The 18,629-nt window shown below is 36.8% G+C and overlaps 1 long non-coding RNA gene across 4 annotated transcripts in view; it reads left to right on the top strand.

The window, feature by feature from the left end:
- The first annotated feature begins 277 nt into the window (after positions 1-277).
- LOC126187570 (uncharacterized) overlaps positions 278-18,629 on the top strand; it is a 30,595-nt gene continuing 12,243 nt past the window's right edge. For 3 of the 4 annotated variants that reach the window (XR_007537760.1, XR_007537759.1, XR_007537758.1), the window contains exons 1-2: positions 461-1,058; positions 4,977-5,149. This is a non-coding gene — a long non-coding RNA (uncharacterized LOC126187570). Of the gene's footprint in view, positions 399-460; positions 1,059-4,976; positions 5,150-18,629 lie in introns of those variants that run through there. The other variant, XR_007537761.1, reaches the window with a different exon arrangement.

Genomic DNA, 18,629 nt, shown 5'->3' with positions numbered 1-18,629 from the left:
GTCTCAATGAAGGTCAAATTATTGCTCCGCCTTCTCGTTACTGGGATTGTGTGCTCAAAGAATCCATCGAAATACTATTATCTGATGACATTATAAATAGAGATAAAAGTTTTCCTTTAAGCAAGATATGGAACCTTATTTTATCTGATATAAAACAACAACTTTCTGGTTTTCAACACGCTACATCTTAATTTGCGATTTATCACTTTCGCCTTTCTCAAATGAGAGCGGGAGCATTTTATGCTTTCCGTCTGGTCTCCTAAGAAGCGCGCGGTAACGCTGGAGTTTTGCCGAATATTATTTTATTCTCTTTAAAAATTAAATGACATCCGAAACTGCATTCTTTCTTTGCTCGTCTTCTTTTTACGTTTGAACTGCAACTGCTCACATCACTGCAGGTTAGTTACATCGCTGTTTTAAAGCTGTTGTCCCACACATTATCACTCAGTCTACGTGCGTGCGTTACAGCATAAAACGTATCCTTATGATCGTACTTATCTGTACTGGTCAAAGGTTGGCTTCCGCTACACGTGAATCGAAATCCAATGAGATTCAAGCAAAACTCTGAGGTTTATTCTTTCTTATGATGAAAAGAGTGTAGGCGAAAACAATAGGCGTCTATAGAGCTATACGAAAAGGAGTTGCCATGGAGACATTTACAAAATCGCTTCGTACACACGCGAAGCAGTTGGGCTCAAAGAGCAAAAATAAATGTTACAGAGAATTTGTATTTTTCGTACTACGTTACTTAATTTAGTTACTCTGCTTATCCATTGGACATTATACATATTTCTTTGTACCGTACGACTGTGTCATAATCTCAAAGGTGTTTTCACGAAGGCATGGGTTTGAATTATTTTTTCAATATTTGCCTACAAACGCAGTTCAGTTTTTTGTTTTCGTTTCTAATAGAAAATTGGCAAAATGAATAACCAGGCAATACTGGGTTTGTCTTCTATTATTATAATAAAAACTTTGATCATTGGTGAGATATAGTGTTGTTCTGTACTGTGCGTGACATCTGATCCGTCAGGTGACAGATACGCTATTGTTTGCAGGTAGGTGATATAGTAATGTTTAATTTCGTCTTGATTGTACAATTTTCAACGAAGATTCTGTCTGTTACGATGGTGAGATCTTGTGCAGCGATTGATTGCAAAGAAAAATACGTGTACGGCAAGGAAGTAATAATACCTTTCACAGGCTGTGTTGTTTGAAAACGCAATTTTTTTTTCCAAATAAAGTACCATAACTGAACAACTCAAGACGGATTTTAAGTTGTGACAGTATTACCAAATGACTGTAGAATGAATATTAAGTTGTGACAACGCTACTAATCAGATGTGACTAATGTTTTGTATTTTTTTTTTCTTTCTAATAACCCATTTGGAGGGTACGATGAATCAACTTTGGCTACTCTTCATTGTATTAGATTTCTTCAGTTTCCAAATTTCCTTCATCCATTTAGAGTGTTGTTCCCATTCTTCTTGAGTCCACTTTCGTCTAGTTATTTTCTTTCTCTCCTGAAATTCTGCCTTTTGAACTGCCTTTCTGAAATGTGTTCTGTTTTCTATTGTGTCTATTGTAACTCCAGCATTTTCAATGTCCTTTTCAGTCTCTATGAACCATGCTGGTTTGGATTTGTAGCTATTGAGTAATGTGAATATCCGCTTGGTTAGTCTGTTGTTATCCATTCTGAATATATGTCCAAAAAACTGTAGTCTCCTCTTCCTCATTACATCGGTTAGTTTCTCCGTTTTCAGATATAGCTCTCTGTTTGGTCTTAACCTGTATTCAGCATTATCGTTTGTTTTAGCTCCCAGTATTTTCCTTAAAATTTTTCTTTCGACCTTCTCTAGTTTCTCAAGATCTCCATTTCTTGTTAGTTTAAGTGTTTCTGCCGCATAGAGAGCTTCAGGTCTGGCCACTGTTTGGTAGTGTCTTAATTTTGTGTTCCAGGACAAGGATTTTGTATTATAAACGTTTTTGGTCATATGAAACACTCTTTCCATTTTGTGCACTCTAGTTTCTATAGCTATCTTTTCTTTGGCATTGTATGTAATCCACTCTCCTAGGTATTTAAAGGAATCTGTTTTGTGTATTGTGTTGTTGTCAACTGCAATATTTTGAGGAGCATCACAGATGTTTGTCATAAACTTTGTTTTTTCATAGGATATTTGTAGTCCTACTTTGGCTGCTTGTTTTTGTAGTTCTCTTATTTGTTCTTGGGCATTGTCTAGTGAATATGTAATCAATGCCATGTCATCTGCGAAGGCTAAACAGTCGACAGTGATCTTGTTTGGATTTCTCCCTAGTTGAATCCCTTTAGTATTGATGGCCTTCCTCCATTCTCGAACTACCTTCTCCAAGACACAATTGAAAAGCAGAGGTGACAGACCATCTCCCTGTCGAACACCTGACTTTATTTCAAACGATTTTGAGAGCTCTCCCCTAAATTTTACTTTCGATTTTGTATTTGTCAAAGTACCTTTAATTATTGCAGTTGTTTTAGCATCGAGTCCCAATTCTTTTAAGATATCAAGCAGTGTATTTCTGTCAATTGACTCATAGGCTTTTTTAAAATCCACAAAAGTAATTACATATTTTAAGTTCCTGATTTTCCTCATTTCTATTATGTTCTTTAAATTTAGTATTTGTTCTGCACATGACCTTCCCTTCCTAAATCCGGCCCGATACTCTCCTAGCTGTTTGTCAAGTATCTCTTCTGCTCTTTTTAAAAGCGCCTTAGACTAGATCTTATAGGTCACTGGTAAGAGGGAGATTCCCCTATAATTGCTAGGATCTGTTTTCTTCCCTTTTTTATGTAGTGGATGTATTAATGCAGATGTCCAGTCTGGTGGTAATCTGTGTGTTGTCCAGATTTCTTTTAGTATTTCTGATAGACACTGTATCATGTTGTCACTAGAGTACTTCCATAGTTCAGCAACCATATTATCCTCTCCAGGGGCTTTATTATTTTTAAGCTCTTTTACGATTTCTTTTATTTCTTCTGTGGTTGGCGGCTTGGAGTCTGGTGGTGTTGGGTTTACAATATTGAAATTAAATTTTTCTTTCGGTGGATAACAGTTATGTAGTTCTTCAAAATATTCAGCAAGTATTCTACAGTTCTCTATGCTATTGTATGCAGTTTTCTGCGTTTTTGGGTCCGTGAAAAATAGACTAGGAGGAGAGTATTTCTTTAAGTTACTTTTGAAAGTTTTGTAAAAGTCCCTAGCATTGTTCTGTTTGAAGTTGGAGTCTATTGATGCTAGTTGGTCTTTTATGTATTGAACTTGGATCTTTTTAAGGCCTTTTGAAGCTTGCTTCCGGGCTTCTTTTAGGGAGTTCCTATTTTTATCATTTTTGTTGGCATTCCAAATGTTCCAAGCCCGTTGTCTTGTTAGGGTTAGTTTGTCACACTCATCATTCCACAAGGCATGTTTATATTTTTTGGTAAGGAGAATGGTTTCTTCTACTGTCTGTACTATATCTTTTTGAAGTTGTTCTCATGTTTTAGGTTGTTTTCTTTTCCAAAAGTGTCCTGAAATTGTGTTCCTTGGTTAATTTCTGAGTGTCAAACTTTTTAGGTTGATATTCGCTCTTTCTTTTATATATTAGTCTAATTTTGAATTTAACGACAGATAGATAGTGATCTGAATCTAAACTTGCGCTCTTAGCAACTTTTACATTGAGTATCTCTGATGCAGACAGTCTGCTTATAGCAACATGGTCAAGTTGTTTCTCCCCACAGACTGGATTCAGGGATACCCATGTAGTTTGTTTTCTAGGGAGTTTTTTGAAATATGTAGACTTTAGTACTATGTCATGTTCTCTGCATAAACTAATAAGTCTTTCTCCATTTGCATTGGTTCTTTTATGCGCAGGGAATTTGCCTACTATGGATTGGTGATGACGTTCTTTGCCGATTTGAGCATTAAAGTCTCCCAACAATATTATTGTGTTTTTGGATGAAATCTGGTCTAAGGTGTTTGACAGTTCCTGCCAAAAAATTTCTGTTTGTTCTTTTTGTGTTCTGTTTTTCTCATTTGTTGGTGCATGTGAGTTTACAATGGTATACAGTTTGTTTACTGATTTGAAGGTTAATGTTGAAATATTTGTTGACAAATCTTATGAATTTATTGCCATAAGTCCATTTTATGAAAGTCTCATAAAAGTAGGTCTATTTGTGGAAAATTATACAACTTCAGTTAGTCTCATTATTTATTCTAGTCGCAGTACGACTTCTTTTTACATAATCATTAATACTATGAGGGTGTGCTGAAAAGTTATACCTCAGAATTTGTTGTGAAAATTCTTAAAGCCTCCTGAATAAACCAAATGTTGTTGTTATTCTGCATCTTTATTCTTCATGTCTACGGCCTTATTTCACAACATAGACACTATGACAATGAACACATTTCACTCAACAAGAGACCAATTTATTGATATTGTCACTGTTGAATGTTTGACTTTTACCGACAGAGCCACAGTCTCACCTCTGCTTGCTCTGCTCATCACTGTCAAAGTGAAGTCCTTGAAGGCGTCCTTTAAATTTTGGAAACAGATGAAAATTAGTTGGGCCAAGTTGGGACTGTATGGAGGATGATCGATGACAGCGAAACCGTGTAGTCAGATCCTTCAGATGTTTGTGTGATCTCTGCCATTGTCATGCCGAAGGAGAGGGTGCCCCACGTGTGGACAAACCCTACGAATTTGAAACTCAACTACAACCTGCTGTTACTTGCACACCAACGTTATTATGTTAAACTCTGACATGTTACACACTACAATTTGGAGCCTTGTAGCAGCAAAGGGCTGCAAATATGTAGACAAGAAGAATAAGGATGTACAATGTTAATAACATTAGTTTTATTTAAAATCCTTTAAGAGTTTTCACATAAAAATTACTTTTCAGCAAGCTCTTGTAATAACAGTTTTACTACTCAAGAAGTTTGATGGAATTGTTTGACCCACAGATTGAAAATGGAAAGGAAAGAAAAAAAAACCAAGCCAACACACAAAATAAAGCTATGAAGAAAATATTTTTCATCTAGATCTATTGGCACTGAAAATAAAAAACAGAACCATTTGATGTTCCACCGACTTTTCATTCTCTGTCACATGTAAAGGAAAATATCCACAGTTTCAGGTAAACGTGCTACATGCACCTGTAAGTGAAATGTAAGATGCATGTTATATGTAGTACTTTAAGTGATATGAGTGTGAAAAAATTTGTTGTGTGCAGATTTCAATGGCTTAAACATGTAGTTACAGCTCACTGGAAACTAAATGTATTAGCTGAAGTTTGGTGTAGTTTGTATAAAAATCAATGAGAAGCGCCGTTACTAGTGTTACTGAATAGGAACTGATATAATCAGAGCATTGACAGACTACTGAGGGTAAAATTTCAGTTGAAGAATATTGTGTATGTAATTGTATATGCTAGTACTGTAATGATATTATTCTGTGTTGGAATTTACATCAGTTTTCAGATTCAAATTTGATGAAGGGTGAAGTTTTTATGGTGACAGAAATTGAATATGACCAGCATCTGATTAATCACAACAGTTTTCTCAGTGACAATATCTTATAATAATTGTTGCTTCTTGTCTTAATAGCTTTTCCGCATATGTGAGGTACTGGATTTAGTTAGCAATAAAGATGATATAATGCCAATGGCCTTGCGCCGGTTCCCATCAGATCACTGAAGTTAAGTGGTGTCGCGCTGGGCTAACACTTGGATGGGTGACCATCCAGTTTGCCGAGTGCTGTTGGCACTTAGCCCTTGTTAGGCAAACTGAGGAGCTACTTGACTGATAAGTAGCAGCTCCAGTCTCGTAAACTGACACATGGCCAGGAGAGCGGTGTGCTGACCACCATATCCATCTGTATCCAGTGGCGCCTTCGGACAGAGGATGACACGGCGCCCGGTCGGTACCGTTAGGCCTTCATGGTCTGTTCGGGCGGAGTTTAAGTTTTAAAGGTGACATAGTGGATAAAAGTGGATATTATTTCTGATATAAGAATAAAACCATTTTACATATGAGTACTAGCCGGGTCAATCCATATGAAAGTGTCCAGTGATGGTTGCTTGACAATTTTTAAATATTTTAGTTTTTTTTATATGTGATCACCCTAAAATTGAGAAGTTCAAAATAGTTTTCTAAAAATTTTACCTTTCGCCTTTACTGAATGGTGGCCATTTTCGTTTGTAAGCACGCGACGATGTTTCAGTTTAGAGACGTTAGCATAAATGTGAATATCTCTGCATTGGTTTAAGTTACAACATTGCAATTGATGGGATTGTTTTTAGAAAAGTGTCCTCTACAACATTGATTATTACACAAAATACCCTAAATTCAAAAATAACCAGTCAAAATGACCTCCAAAGTTTGGTATCCAAATTTTCAAAAATCCACTGTTTAGGCCCAAAAATATCAAACAAGGAGTGATTTATGAGACACTATTTTTTTCCTATAGTTAGATATCATACTCTGCTAGCCTCATATAGAGTAAGAACACTTTAAAATGTTTCCTTGATATTTTACGAATTTTTGAAATTTGAAAATTTTGATTTTTTGTAAAGTTTGGGGTTAGTTATCTCAGATGGGATTGAATATAAAAATATGATTTTTGCACAGTTTGTACACCGATATGATATCAATGTACTGTAAAAAATTCAACATTTATATCTGACTGTGAACAAAGATATGAATTTTTGAAAATGAGGAAATAATTCACATTACTCTACAACTGATCTTATGGCTGTTGCCTATTTAATTGGTGTATTGTTTCATTGTAATAAAATTTAATTGTGACATATATTTAGTTAACACTATCAACCTATATTCATTTAGTTTATTTATTTTTAAATAATACAGTATTAAACAATAGGAGGTTTTGCTTTTGTTCTATGGCAATAAAAATGCCCATTTATGTTTAGGTTTATTGTCAATAAAGAAGTACATTATTGCTGAGTGTGGCATTGTAGAAGTACTTATTATTGCTGGAAGTGGCATTGTTGTAGTCAGTCTGTTCTGAAACCTCTGTTAGAGTGGATGTACACTCTTCATTGATAGTGTAGAATGTGTTATGTGCTTTGTTCTGTGTGTAATTTGTAATTAATTTTGAGATATTAACTGGAATGCAATAACATGGATGAACAGTGCTCTGTTGGACATATAGCAAGTGCAGTGTGTCACAAAACAGTTTACAGTTCAGTTTCAAAAAACTTGAAAAATGTCAATGACTTTGATGAAGTTAGACAAACTTTGTTTAAATTTCGAGTAAGTTCTTCTGTAACTTCAGTGTGTGAGTATCATGAGAAGAAATATATTCTGAAGTACAACCACATTTTTGGAAGGAAGTGCTGTGATCCATACTCATAAAAAGCCTGATACTAAAGGTTTGAGGGAAATAAAACTTAAACATTTGTCCTTGTAAGATTGAAACAGCTTCCCAAGTGAAACATAATGTGATTCCTGCAAATTCCCTGCGCCCAAATTGTTACTCAAAAATATTTGTTGTGAATCCAGAACCAGAATCATGTAACCTTGTTAATGACGTTTATATTCCTAATGAGGAAGTTGTCAGCATATTTTATTTTGCTTGTTCTAAGCTAGACGTATCTCCTTCCTGAAAATAATAAAATTAAGTAGCAGAAAAAGAAAAGCAGCTATTGAAAATATGGTACAACAAATATCAAACAAAATTAGAAAAGACTTGGAATCATGCTGTAATAATACAGGTACCAATGTTATTTCTAAAGAAGAAGAAAACCACCACCAGCATCATATGACACTGAATATTTGAGCTTAATAGAGAAATTAAAAATTAAATGTTCATTGACATCTAAAGAGAAAAAAGTTAAAATTTTAAGTTTGCTCCCTGACTCATGGTCAAGAGAAAAAATAGTTCATAAATTAAATGTTTCTCATCGTTTGGTTAAACTAACCCAAAAATTAGTGAAAGAGCAACGCATTCTTCCAGTTTTAGGAAAGAAGAAATGAGTAGGTATAAGTGATAAAACAATGAAAAAGATCCAGCAGTTTTTTAAAGGTGATGAAAACAGTAGAATGTGCCCAGGTTGCAAAGATAGCAAAAGAATTGTTATAAATGGAGTTAAAGTAACAAAGCAGAAATGACTAGTGCTGTCAAATTTAAATGAAATTTATGTAGCTTTCAAAAATTCTCATCCTGAATGCAAAATTGCAAGGTCAAAATTTTGTGACCTCCACCCATAGTGTTGTATTTTGGGTGGCTCGTCAGGGACATACTCCATATGTGTTTGTTTATATCATCAAAATGTCAAACTGATGATTGTCGGTGCAAAACTCAGTGATCTTAACAACAGAGTTACTAGATTTAATAGTCTGTGACACTAACAGTTATGACTGCATGATGAGTTTGTGTAGTAAATGCCCTGGTAAGGAAACTGTTATTAAATTGTTTCATGAATATGGTGAGGAAATGCCAGACAGTATTACCTTCAAACAATGGGTCACAACGGACAGAGCAGAAATGATAGCAGTGGTTAAATCTCAGGAAGAGTACTTGGAATCTTTAATTGATAATTTACAAAAACTCAGAAGTCACCACTATGATTCCAAAATCCAAAGTTTTTGAAGAACAAAAAAGTACAACTTCAGGAAACTGAATGCATAGTGCTAGCTGATTTTGTAGAAAATTTTACATTTGTGATTCAGGATGCAATACAAGTGTACCACTGGGTCAATGACCAGGCAATAGTGCATTCATTTATTCTCTACTTTAAAAATGAGGAAGGTGAAGTTTGCAGTTCTTCAATTTGCATTCTAAGCAACTATTGGAGCACAACACTTTGGCTGTATTTGTGTTTCAAAAGTATATAATAAATTACATAAAAGAAAATTTTCCCAAGGTTGAGAAGCTGATATATTTTTCAGATGGATGTGGTAGTCAGTATAAGAACAAAAAGAATTTTTTAAATCTGTGCATTCACAAAGTAGACTTTGGGTTGGAGACTGAATGTCATTTTTTTGCATCTTGCCATGGTAAAAATACATGTGATGGAGTAGGAGGTACAACGAAATGTGGAGTAGGTAGAGCCAGCCTACAAAGACCAACCACAGACCAAATTCTCACAGTACAGGACATGTATGTCTTTTGCAAGGATAATATTGAAGGCATTACCTATTTTCTGATCACAAAAGAAGTGGTTCTGCATATGAAAACAACACTTCAAACCAGATTTGAAAACTGTATGCCAATAAAAGGAACAAGGCATTTCCACATATTCCTTAGAATTTCAGAAAACTTAGGTTGGTGCAATGTAACATCAGAAACCGAAATTTATGATGATCATTGTCTCAGTAAACTTACATCTCTGTCTTTAACGTTGAATGACATAGTGGGATGTGTGTACGATGGACTGTGGTGGCTTGCAGGGATTGAAAGAATAAGTTTGGAAAACAATATGTTTTTGTGCATTTTTACCATCCTGCTGGCCCAAGAACATTGTTCAAGAAATCTACTAGTGACAAAGTTTGGATACCAATGAAAAATGTTTTAATGAAACTTTCAGTGCTTGAACTTACCATAGCAATTGGGAGGTCACAGAAGCTGTGTGAAGAAATAAGCGTTCTTAACTTTCACCACCAGGTTTAGGAACAGTCACATCTTGAAGGATGTTAATTGAAATTATTTAATTTAAGTATGTCAGCATAATATAAATGTTAATTTCAGTGATGTTTTCACTTTTTGGATATAATTCAGTACCTTACTTCAATAATAACTGATTATATCCTGCCAGTATCACACATAAATAGGCAACAGCCATAAGATCAGTTGTAGAGTAATGTGAATTATCTCCTCATTTTCAGAAAGTTATATCTTTGTTCACAGTCAGATATCAATGTTGAAATTTTTAAAGTACATTGATATCATATAGATGTACAAACTGTGCAAAAATCATATATTTATTTTTGAATTTAGGGTATTTTGTGCAATAGACAGTGTTGTAGAGGACACTTTTCTAAAAACAATCATGTCAATTGCAATGTTGTAACTTAACCCAGTGCAGAGATATTCATATTTTTGCTAATATCTCTAAACTGAAACATGGTCGTGTGCTTACAAACAAAAATGGCTGCCATTCAATAAAGGTGAAAGGTAAAATAATATTGTAACCTAGGGAAAAATAGTAAATAATGAGGTTTTAGTTATTACTTGTACACATTATAGTGAAAAGAAAACATGATTACATTTGTAGATAGTTTAATCATATACAGGAAGCGGAGTGTAGAGCACATAGCTGCCAATACTGGAGATAGTAACAGCACTAACTCAGGCAGGCCTCAGGTGGATCTGAACTTCAATGACTTAATTATATGAGTAGGTCATTCCGTGCTGCTTCAGCTCTGTTCCAGAGTTTGTCAGTCATAGATGCAAGCACGTGGTGGCATGGAAGGCTGTCATGACCCACGACTAGACATTTTCAATATGCTAGAGTTCTGAAGAATGTGCTGGCATGGGCAACAGCTAATCAACCTGTGTAACAAGGTAGGTCAGAACAGTTAGGGCAACATGCACTCATTAATTATTGTGTAGAATGATAGTGTCATGTGTACCTTAAAGACAGGGAACAGCCACTGGCCTTGTCACATCAGAAATGTAGCATATGCTTTCCATATTACTGCTATATGAACAAGAGATGATCAGGTTGTGTGTCCAATAGCTCCCCATACCACCACGACAGGTGCTGAACCTCCACAATGATGACAAATGTAATCTGGCAGTGTTCATTCTCCCTAAGAGCCTCCATATGACCATATTATGCTGCACACAGATAATCTGAAAAGATGCTGGGGTGCAGCTCCTGTGAACAATGCTGTCCGATCCTCGGAGACACCACTGCCAGCATGCCTCTCTCTCTGCTGTCAAGTCACGGGAAGCGACGACAGAGGTCACTGTGCCGATAGTTTGTTGCACTCCAGGTGTCGTGGACTGACAGTGTCGATACTTGTCTCTCTGCTGTCAAGTCACGGGAAGCGACGACAGAGTTCACTGTGCCGATAGTTTGTTGCACTCCAGGTGTCGTGGACTGACAGTGTCGATACTTGTCTCTCTGCTGTCAAGTCACGGGAAGCGACGACAGAGGTCACTGTGCCGATAGTTTGTTGCACTCCAGGTGTCGTGGACTGACAGTGTCGATACTTGTCTCACTGAAAAACACATTTCTTGATGAAGTCAGTGGTGTGCCTCTGTGATTCTAAGTGGCTGAGCAAACAATACAGGTGAGCTCCTGGGAATTTGTAGTGTGTGATGGTTGACATGCTATTGAGTACAGACCTACCGAATCCATTAATTCCTTATTTGCATAACAACTGTGGGATCTCAACTGATGTGACCAACGATATTGTGGAACAAGGAGGCATTGAGTCACAGAAGGCACAGCGTAAAAGAACGCTAGAAATAATCAATTTTTGGGCCAGCAGAGTGTCCTTGAGGAGTAATCTGGATACTAAACATTCCCCATCAAACTAACACACCTCCTGGTCATATGTGAATGGTGAACCAACTAATGCAGTGTCGAAAAAAGAGAAATTCACCAAATAAAAGGTGATTTTGACCTTTGGATGACTGTTGAATTAACAGATAAATTCTAAAAGATTGCTTAACCTCTAGTAATAAATATGCAACACCAATAATGGAGGTCATTCAGTTGCAAAAATAAATGCAAGATTTCACTCATAAGCAGGATAAAATATCAATGTCAGCTGTACAAAGGAGAACCCTGACAAATCCTGACAAAAACATTATTGGGACGTGTAACAAATAGTACTAACAAGAGATGTTGAATGTTTATTTATTTATTCTTTGTCCATGGAATGTAGTTGATAATTTTCAGCTGAGAACAGTGGACATGTCATTCAATTTTATGTCCAGACTCAGCTTGCCCTTTTCTCATATGATGTACTGCAAACTATGGATGGAGGGCAACAGGTAGATTCTATATTTCTAGATTTCTGGAAGACACTTGACATGGTGCCCCTTTGCTGAGTGTTAATGAAGGTACAAGCATATGGAATAAGTTCACAGATATGTGGTTGGCTCGAAGACTTCTTAAATAATGGAACCCAGTATGTTGTCCTCGATGGTGAGTGTTCATCAGAGAGAAGGATATTGTAAGGAGTGCCCCAGGGAAGTGTAATAGGACCGCTGTTCTCTATGTACATAAATGATTTGGCAGATGGGGTGGGCAGCAATCTGCAATTGTTTGCTGATGATGCCGTGGTGTACGGTAAGGTGTCGAAGTAGCATGACTGTCGTAAGATACCGAATGACTTAGAAAAATTTCCAGTTGGTGTGATGAATGACAGCTACCGCTAAATGTGGAAAATTGTAAGTTAATGTGGGTGAGTAGGAAGGTCAAACCTGTAATGTTCAGTTGTTGTTGTGGTCTTCAGTCCTGAGACTGGTTTGATGCAGCTCTCCATGCTACTCTATCCTGTGCAAGCTTCTTCATCTCCCAGTACTTACTGCAACCTACATCCTTCTGAATCTGCTTAGTGTATTCATCTCTTGGTCTCCCTCTACAATGTTCGGTTACAGTATTAAAAGTGTCCTGCTTGACACAGTCACGCCATTTAAGTATCTGGGTGTAATTTTGCAAAGTGATATGAGGTGGAACAGGCATGTGAGAACTATAGTAGGGTAAGCCCATGGTCGACTTTGCTTTATTGGGAGAATTTTAGGAAAGAGTGGTTTACTTGTAAAGGAGACTGCCTATAGAACACTGGTGTGACCTATTCTTGAGTATTGCTTGAGTGTTTGGGATCCGTACCAGGTTTTATTGAAGGAATACATCAAAACAATTCAAAGGTGGGTTACTAGATTTGATACCAGTAGGTTCGAAGAACATGTAAGTGTTATGGATATGCTTCAAGAACTCAAATGGAATTCTCTGGAGGGAAGGCAATGTTCTTTTCGAGAAACACTGTCGAGAAAATTTAGAGAACTGACATTTGAAGCTGATTGCCAAACAGTTATATTGCCGCCACCATATGCTGCTTGTAAGGACCATGAAGATACGATGTAAGAAATTAGGGCTCATAGGGAGATAATTGTTTTTCCCTCACTCCATTTGCGAGTAGAAGAGGAAAGGAAGTGACTAGTAGCAGTACCATGTGCTCTCCGCTATGCTCCGAACAGTGGCTTGCGGAGAATCTATGTAGATTTAGATGTAGATTAGGACAGATTTAAGATCTTTGATCTTTCCGCATTTACCTTGTTAAATTAAATCAAGCTTTAGTTACAAATTATATGTGATAAATATTTGTTGTTGTTGTGGTCTTCAGTCCTGAGACTGGTTTGATGCAGCTCTCCATGCTACCCTATCCTGTGCAAGTTTCTTCATCTCCCAGTACCTACTGCAACCTACATCCTCCTGAATCTGCTTAGTGTATTCATCTCTTGGTCTCCCTCTACGATTTTTACCCTCCACACTGCCCTCCAATGCTAAATTTGTGATCCCTTGATGCCTCAGAACATGTCCTACCAACCGGTCCCTTCTTCTCGTCAAGTTGTGCCACAAACTCCTCTTCTCCCCAATTCTATTCAATACCTCCTCATTAATTATGTGATCTACCCATCTAATCGTCAGCATTCTTCTGTAGCACCACATTTCGAAAGATTCTGTTCTCTTCCTGTCCAAACTATTTATTGTCCATGTTTCACTTCCTTCCTGACACTTAAATCTATACTCGATGTTAACAAATTTCTCTTCTTCAGAAACGCTTTCCTTGCCATTGCCAGTATACATTTTATATCTTTTCTACTTCAACCATCATCAGCATTAAAAATTTTATGAACAGCTACAACCTAGACCTAATGGTTAACACTCCAACCAGGATAACAAATCACAGTACCACTTGTCTGGATCAAGTAGCAAGCAATATAAATTGTACTGTATCCTCCGTCAAACTAGGATTTTCAGACCACAATGCATTAATTATGCAGGTCTGGTTGCAAAATAACAGTCACGAACACAATAAAATCACTGTACAGAGGAGAAACTTCAATAAAACCCACATGCATACTTTCCTCTTTGATATACAAAATGAAAACTGGCAAAATGTATACGAGGCTCAAACAGTAGACACCAAATATGAAGCATTCTTGGATATTTTCTGTTATTATTTTGATTGCCACTTTCCCTTACAAACAAAATGTATCACCAAAGATAGAAAACTCTCCAGCTGGATCACCCCAGGAATCATTAGATCATCACAAAGAAAAAGAGAACTTTTTTACATGAGCAAATCCACACTAGGCAGTAGTGAAGCATTTAAGTCATACTTTACTCTATATAAAAAGATATAAAAGATCGTAGTAAATGCAGCCAAAAAGCTACAGAATGATAACTACCTCAAATTGTCATCAAATAAGAGCAAAAGCATGTGGCAACTTATTAATATGAATACTAATAGAGGAAAACAGCTACAAAGTGATATTAGCCTAAAAATAAATGGAAAATTAGTCTCCTGTGGGAAAGAAACAGCAGAGGAATTCAATAACTACTTTACAGAAACAGTAGAAAACCTGGCTAACCATCTTAAAAATAGCTGTCCCTTACAACTAGAACCATACTTATGCTCTGAGACTCTATTTCTAAGGCCTACATCTGAAATTGAAATAGAAAAGACACTTCATAGCAAAATTAAAAAAAAAAACCATCTGCTGGACAAGATCAAATCCCATGCTTCCTCCTTCATAATTGCAGTAACTCTATCAGTAAACCCCTCGCTCACATAATAAACTTCTCATTCCTGAATGGTACATTTCCTGGCATGCTCAAAATTGCAAAAATTATACCCGTCCACAAAAAAGGAAGCAAAGAGGATCCCAGTAATTATCGACCCATTGCACTGCTTTCAACTTTTAGTAAAGTATTTGAATATATAACGGCCACCAGAATCATGTCCTTTCTAGACAAAGAAAATATCCTGTCACCTGCTCAGTTCAGCTTCCAAAGTAAGAAAGCTACAACAGATGCAATACAAGAATTTCTAGATCATGCACTGGAGCTTGTGGACAAAAAACTCCCAGCCATAGGTATATTCCTAGATCTAACAAAGGCATTCGACATGGTTAACCATAGTCCATAGTATACTTCTGCAAAAGATGCATTCCTATGGAATAAGAGGAAATGACTATGACTGGTTTAAAAGCTATCTGGAAGATCGACAGCAGTATGTCGAATTAAATGAAACTAAGCTCTCAGGTACAGCTAGCACAGTACATTCCTCCATACATACCATAAAGCAAGGCGTTCCCCAAGGCTCTGTCCTGGGCCCTTTGCTGTTCTTACTTTACATAAATGACCTTCCTCACAGCCTACCAAACACAAAAACCCTTTTATTTGCTGACGACACCTCTATACTCATATCTGCGCCCGAACAAATTCTCCAATCCAATATAGATAGAACCACAGATCAAATAAGTCGATGGCTTCAAAGTAATAGGCTGCTGATTAATGCAAAAAAGACAATTGGAATAACCTTTCACACTGCCCAAAACAGAAATCCATTACAACCAACTATATCACTGGAAAAAAATAATGTTAAACTTGAAAATGAAATAAAATTTTTGGGGGTCACTATTACTGATACGCTCACATGGAAAAGGCACATTGACGTTACCAGCACAAAACTTAGTAAAGTATGCTTCATGATTAGATCAATAAGGAACGTCACTATCACAAGTACCCTAACCACAATGTACCATGCACTCTTTCACTCCGTACTTAACTACGGAATCATCTTCTGGGGCCAAAATTCTGAATCAATTAAGATATTCAAACTGCAAAAGAAGGTAGTCAGAACAATTATGTTCAAAAAACAAAGAGACACTAGTAAACCATTATTTAAGAAACTAAATATTTTGCCCCTCCCATGCCAATACATACTAGAATTATTATTCTTTACCAAAAAAAGTATCAACAAAATTAGCAAAAATATGGACTACCACGATTATGACACAAGATCAAAAACCTCTCTAAGAATACTTCCCCACTCAACAAAACTGTACAGTGATGGTGTCAAGTGCATGAGAATAAAAATATATAATCATCTTCCAACTTTTATACAAGAAATCCAAGAAATAAATAAATTCAAACAGACAGTGAAATCTCTTTTATTAAAAGAATGCTTTTATACCATCCAGGAATATTTGGAATCAAAATTGTCTTAGTGCAAGATAAAGTATCAAAGCTGAATGTTGGTAAGTCAGTTTTGTCACATCATGTAACAATTCTCTGTAAAGCTGTAACTTTAAGGAACATAATTTTGTAGGTAATGTAAAATAATCTTTCCTCTGTATTCTTGTTTACTATTTTAGACTCCTGTAAACTGTATATTTGTATTGACTTATCCCATATCAGTTGTACAAGCCATTGTACTGATTTGATCCACGGGACAAATAATAAATAAATAAATAAATAAATAAAAGTTATTTTGCTCCCCAAATAGCAAAATTCCTTCTTTGCTTAGAACTGGGTTTCCATCTAAGCTCTTGATATTCACAAAAGTGGTTCTCTTTTCTCCAAAGGTCTCTTTTAATTTCCTGTAGGCAGTATCTATTTTACCCCTCATGAGATAAGCCTCTACATCCTTACATTTGTCCTCTAGCCATCCCTGCTTAGCCATTTTGCACTTCCTGTCGATATCATTTTTGAGACGTTTGTATTCCTTTTTGCCTGCTTCATTTACTGCATTTTTATATTTTCTCCTTTCATCAATTAAATTCAATATTTCTTCTGTTACCCAAGGGTTTCTACTAGCCCTCGTCTTTTTACCTATTTGGTCCTCTGCTGCCTTCACTGTTGCATCCCTCAAAGCTACCCATTCTGCTTCTACTGTATTTCTTTCCCCCATTCCTGTCAATTGTTCCTTTATACTCTCCCTAAAACTTTGTACAACCTGTGGTTCTTTCAGTTTATCCAGGTCCCAGCTCCTTAAATTCCCACCTTTTTGCAGTTTTAATCTACAGTTCATAACCAATAGATTGTGGTCAGAGTCCACATCTGCCCCTGGAAATGTCTTACAATTTAAAACCTGGTTCCTAAATCTCAGTCGTACCATTATATAATCTATCTGATACCTTTTAGTATCTCCAGGGTTCTTCCATGTATACAACCTTCTTTCATTATTCTTGAACCAAGTGTTAGCTGTTATTAAGTTATGCTTTGCGCAAAATTCTACCAGGTGGCTTCCTCTTTCATTTCTTAGCCCAAATCCATATTCAACTACTATGTTTCCTTCTCTCCGTTTTCCAACTCCCGAATTCCAGTCACCCATGACTATTAAATTTTCGTCTCCCTTCACTACCTGAATAATTTCTTTTATCTCATCATACATTTCATCAATTTCTTCGTCATCTGTGGAGGTAGTTGGCATATAAACTTGTACTACAGTAGTAGGTGTGGGCTTCGTATCTATCTTGGCCACAATAATGTGTTCACTATGCTGTTTGTAGTAGCTTACCCACACGCCTATTTTTTTATTCATTATTAAACCTACTCCTGCATTACCTCTATTTGATTTTGTATTTATAGCCCTGTATTCACCTGACCAAAAGTCTTGTTCCTCCTGCCACCGAACTACACTAATTCCCACTATATCTAACTTTAACCTATCCATTTCCCTTTTTAAATTTTCTAACCTACCTGCTCGATTAAGGGATCTGACATTCCACGCTCTGATCCGTAGAACACCAGTTTTCTTTCTCCTGATAACAACGTCCTCTTGAGTAGTCCCCGCCCGGAGATCTGAATGGGGGACTATTTTACCTCCGGAATATTTTATCAAGAGGACGCCATCATCATTTAACCATACAGTAAAGCTGCATGTCCTCAGGAAAAGTTACGGCTGTAGTTTCCCCGTGCTTTCGCCGTTCACAGTACCAGCACAGCAAGGCCGTTTTGGTTATTGTTACAAGGCCAGATCAGTCAATCATCCAGACTGTTGCCCCTGCAACTACTGAAAAGGCTGCTGCCCCTCTTGAGGAACCACACGTTTGTCTGGCCTCTCAACAGATACCTCTCGGTTGTGGTTGGACCTACGGTACGGCCATCTGTATCGTTGAGGCACGCAAGCCTCCCCACCAACGGCAAGGTCCATGGTTCATGGGGGTGGTGGGGGGGGGGGGGGGGCGATAAATATATATGCTATTAAAAACAAAACAACTTTGCACTTTACAGGTATTTAGAAGGTTGCTACATATTTTCTGTTACAATGTAATATTTAGGTTCATTTCAGATACTCAGTCACACAGCTCAAACATTTCTGTGTGATATAGAGTTTTAAACAATTTTTAAAATTTTTGACTCTTTTTTTTTTTTTCCCACAACATGTCGACTGCCGTGAGGCAGCTGACAGTCAGAGCAGAGGTTCCCATATGATGCCGTGCATCCACTGGTGCCCACAAGCTCCACAGTTCAGTATATCTGTCAGTGCTGCATAAAGTTGTGAAAAACAAAGTGAAAATTTTGAATGGGATATTGTACTTGACTTCTTGTACACCAGTGTCAATTCAGTCAAGAAATACAAATTAATACACAAAACTGCATAATGTATTGTTCTAAACATACT

Source organism: Schistocerca cancellata, chromosome 5 (genome assembly GCF_023864275.1).
Source record: "Schistocerca cancellata isolate TAMUIC-IGC-003103 chromosome 5, iqSchCanc2.1, whole genome shotgun sequence".
Classification (NCBI taxonomy): Eukaryota; Metazoa; Arthropoda; class Insecta; order Orthoptera; family Acrididae; genus Schistocerca; species Schistocerca cancellata.
This window is presented reverse-complemented; position numbering and strand designations above follow the sequence as displayed.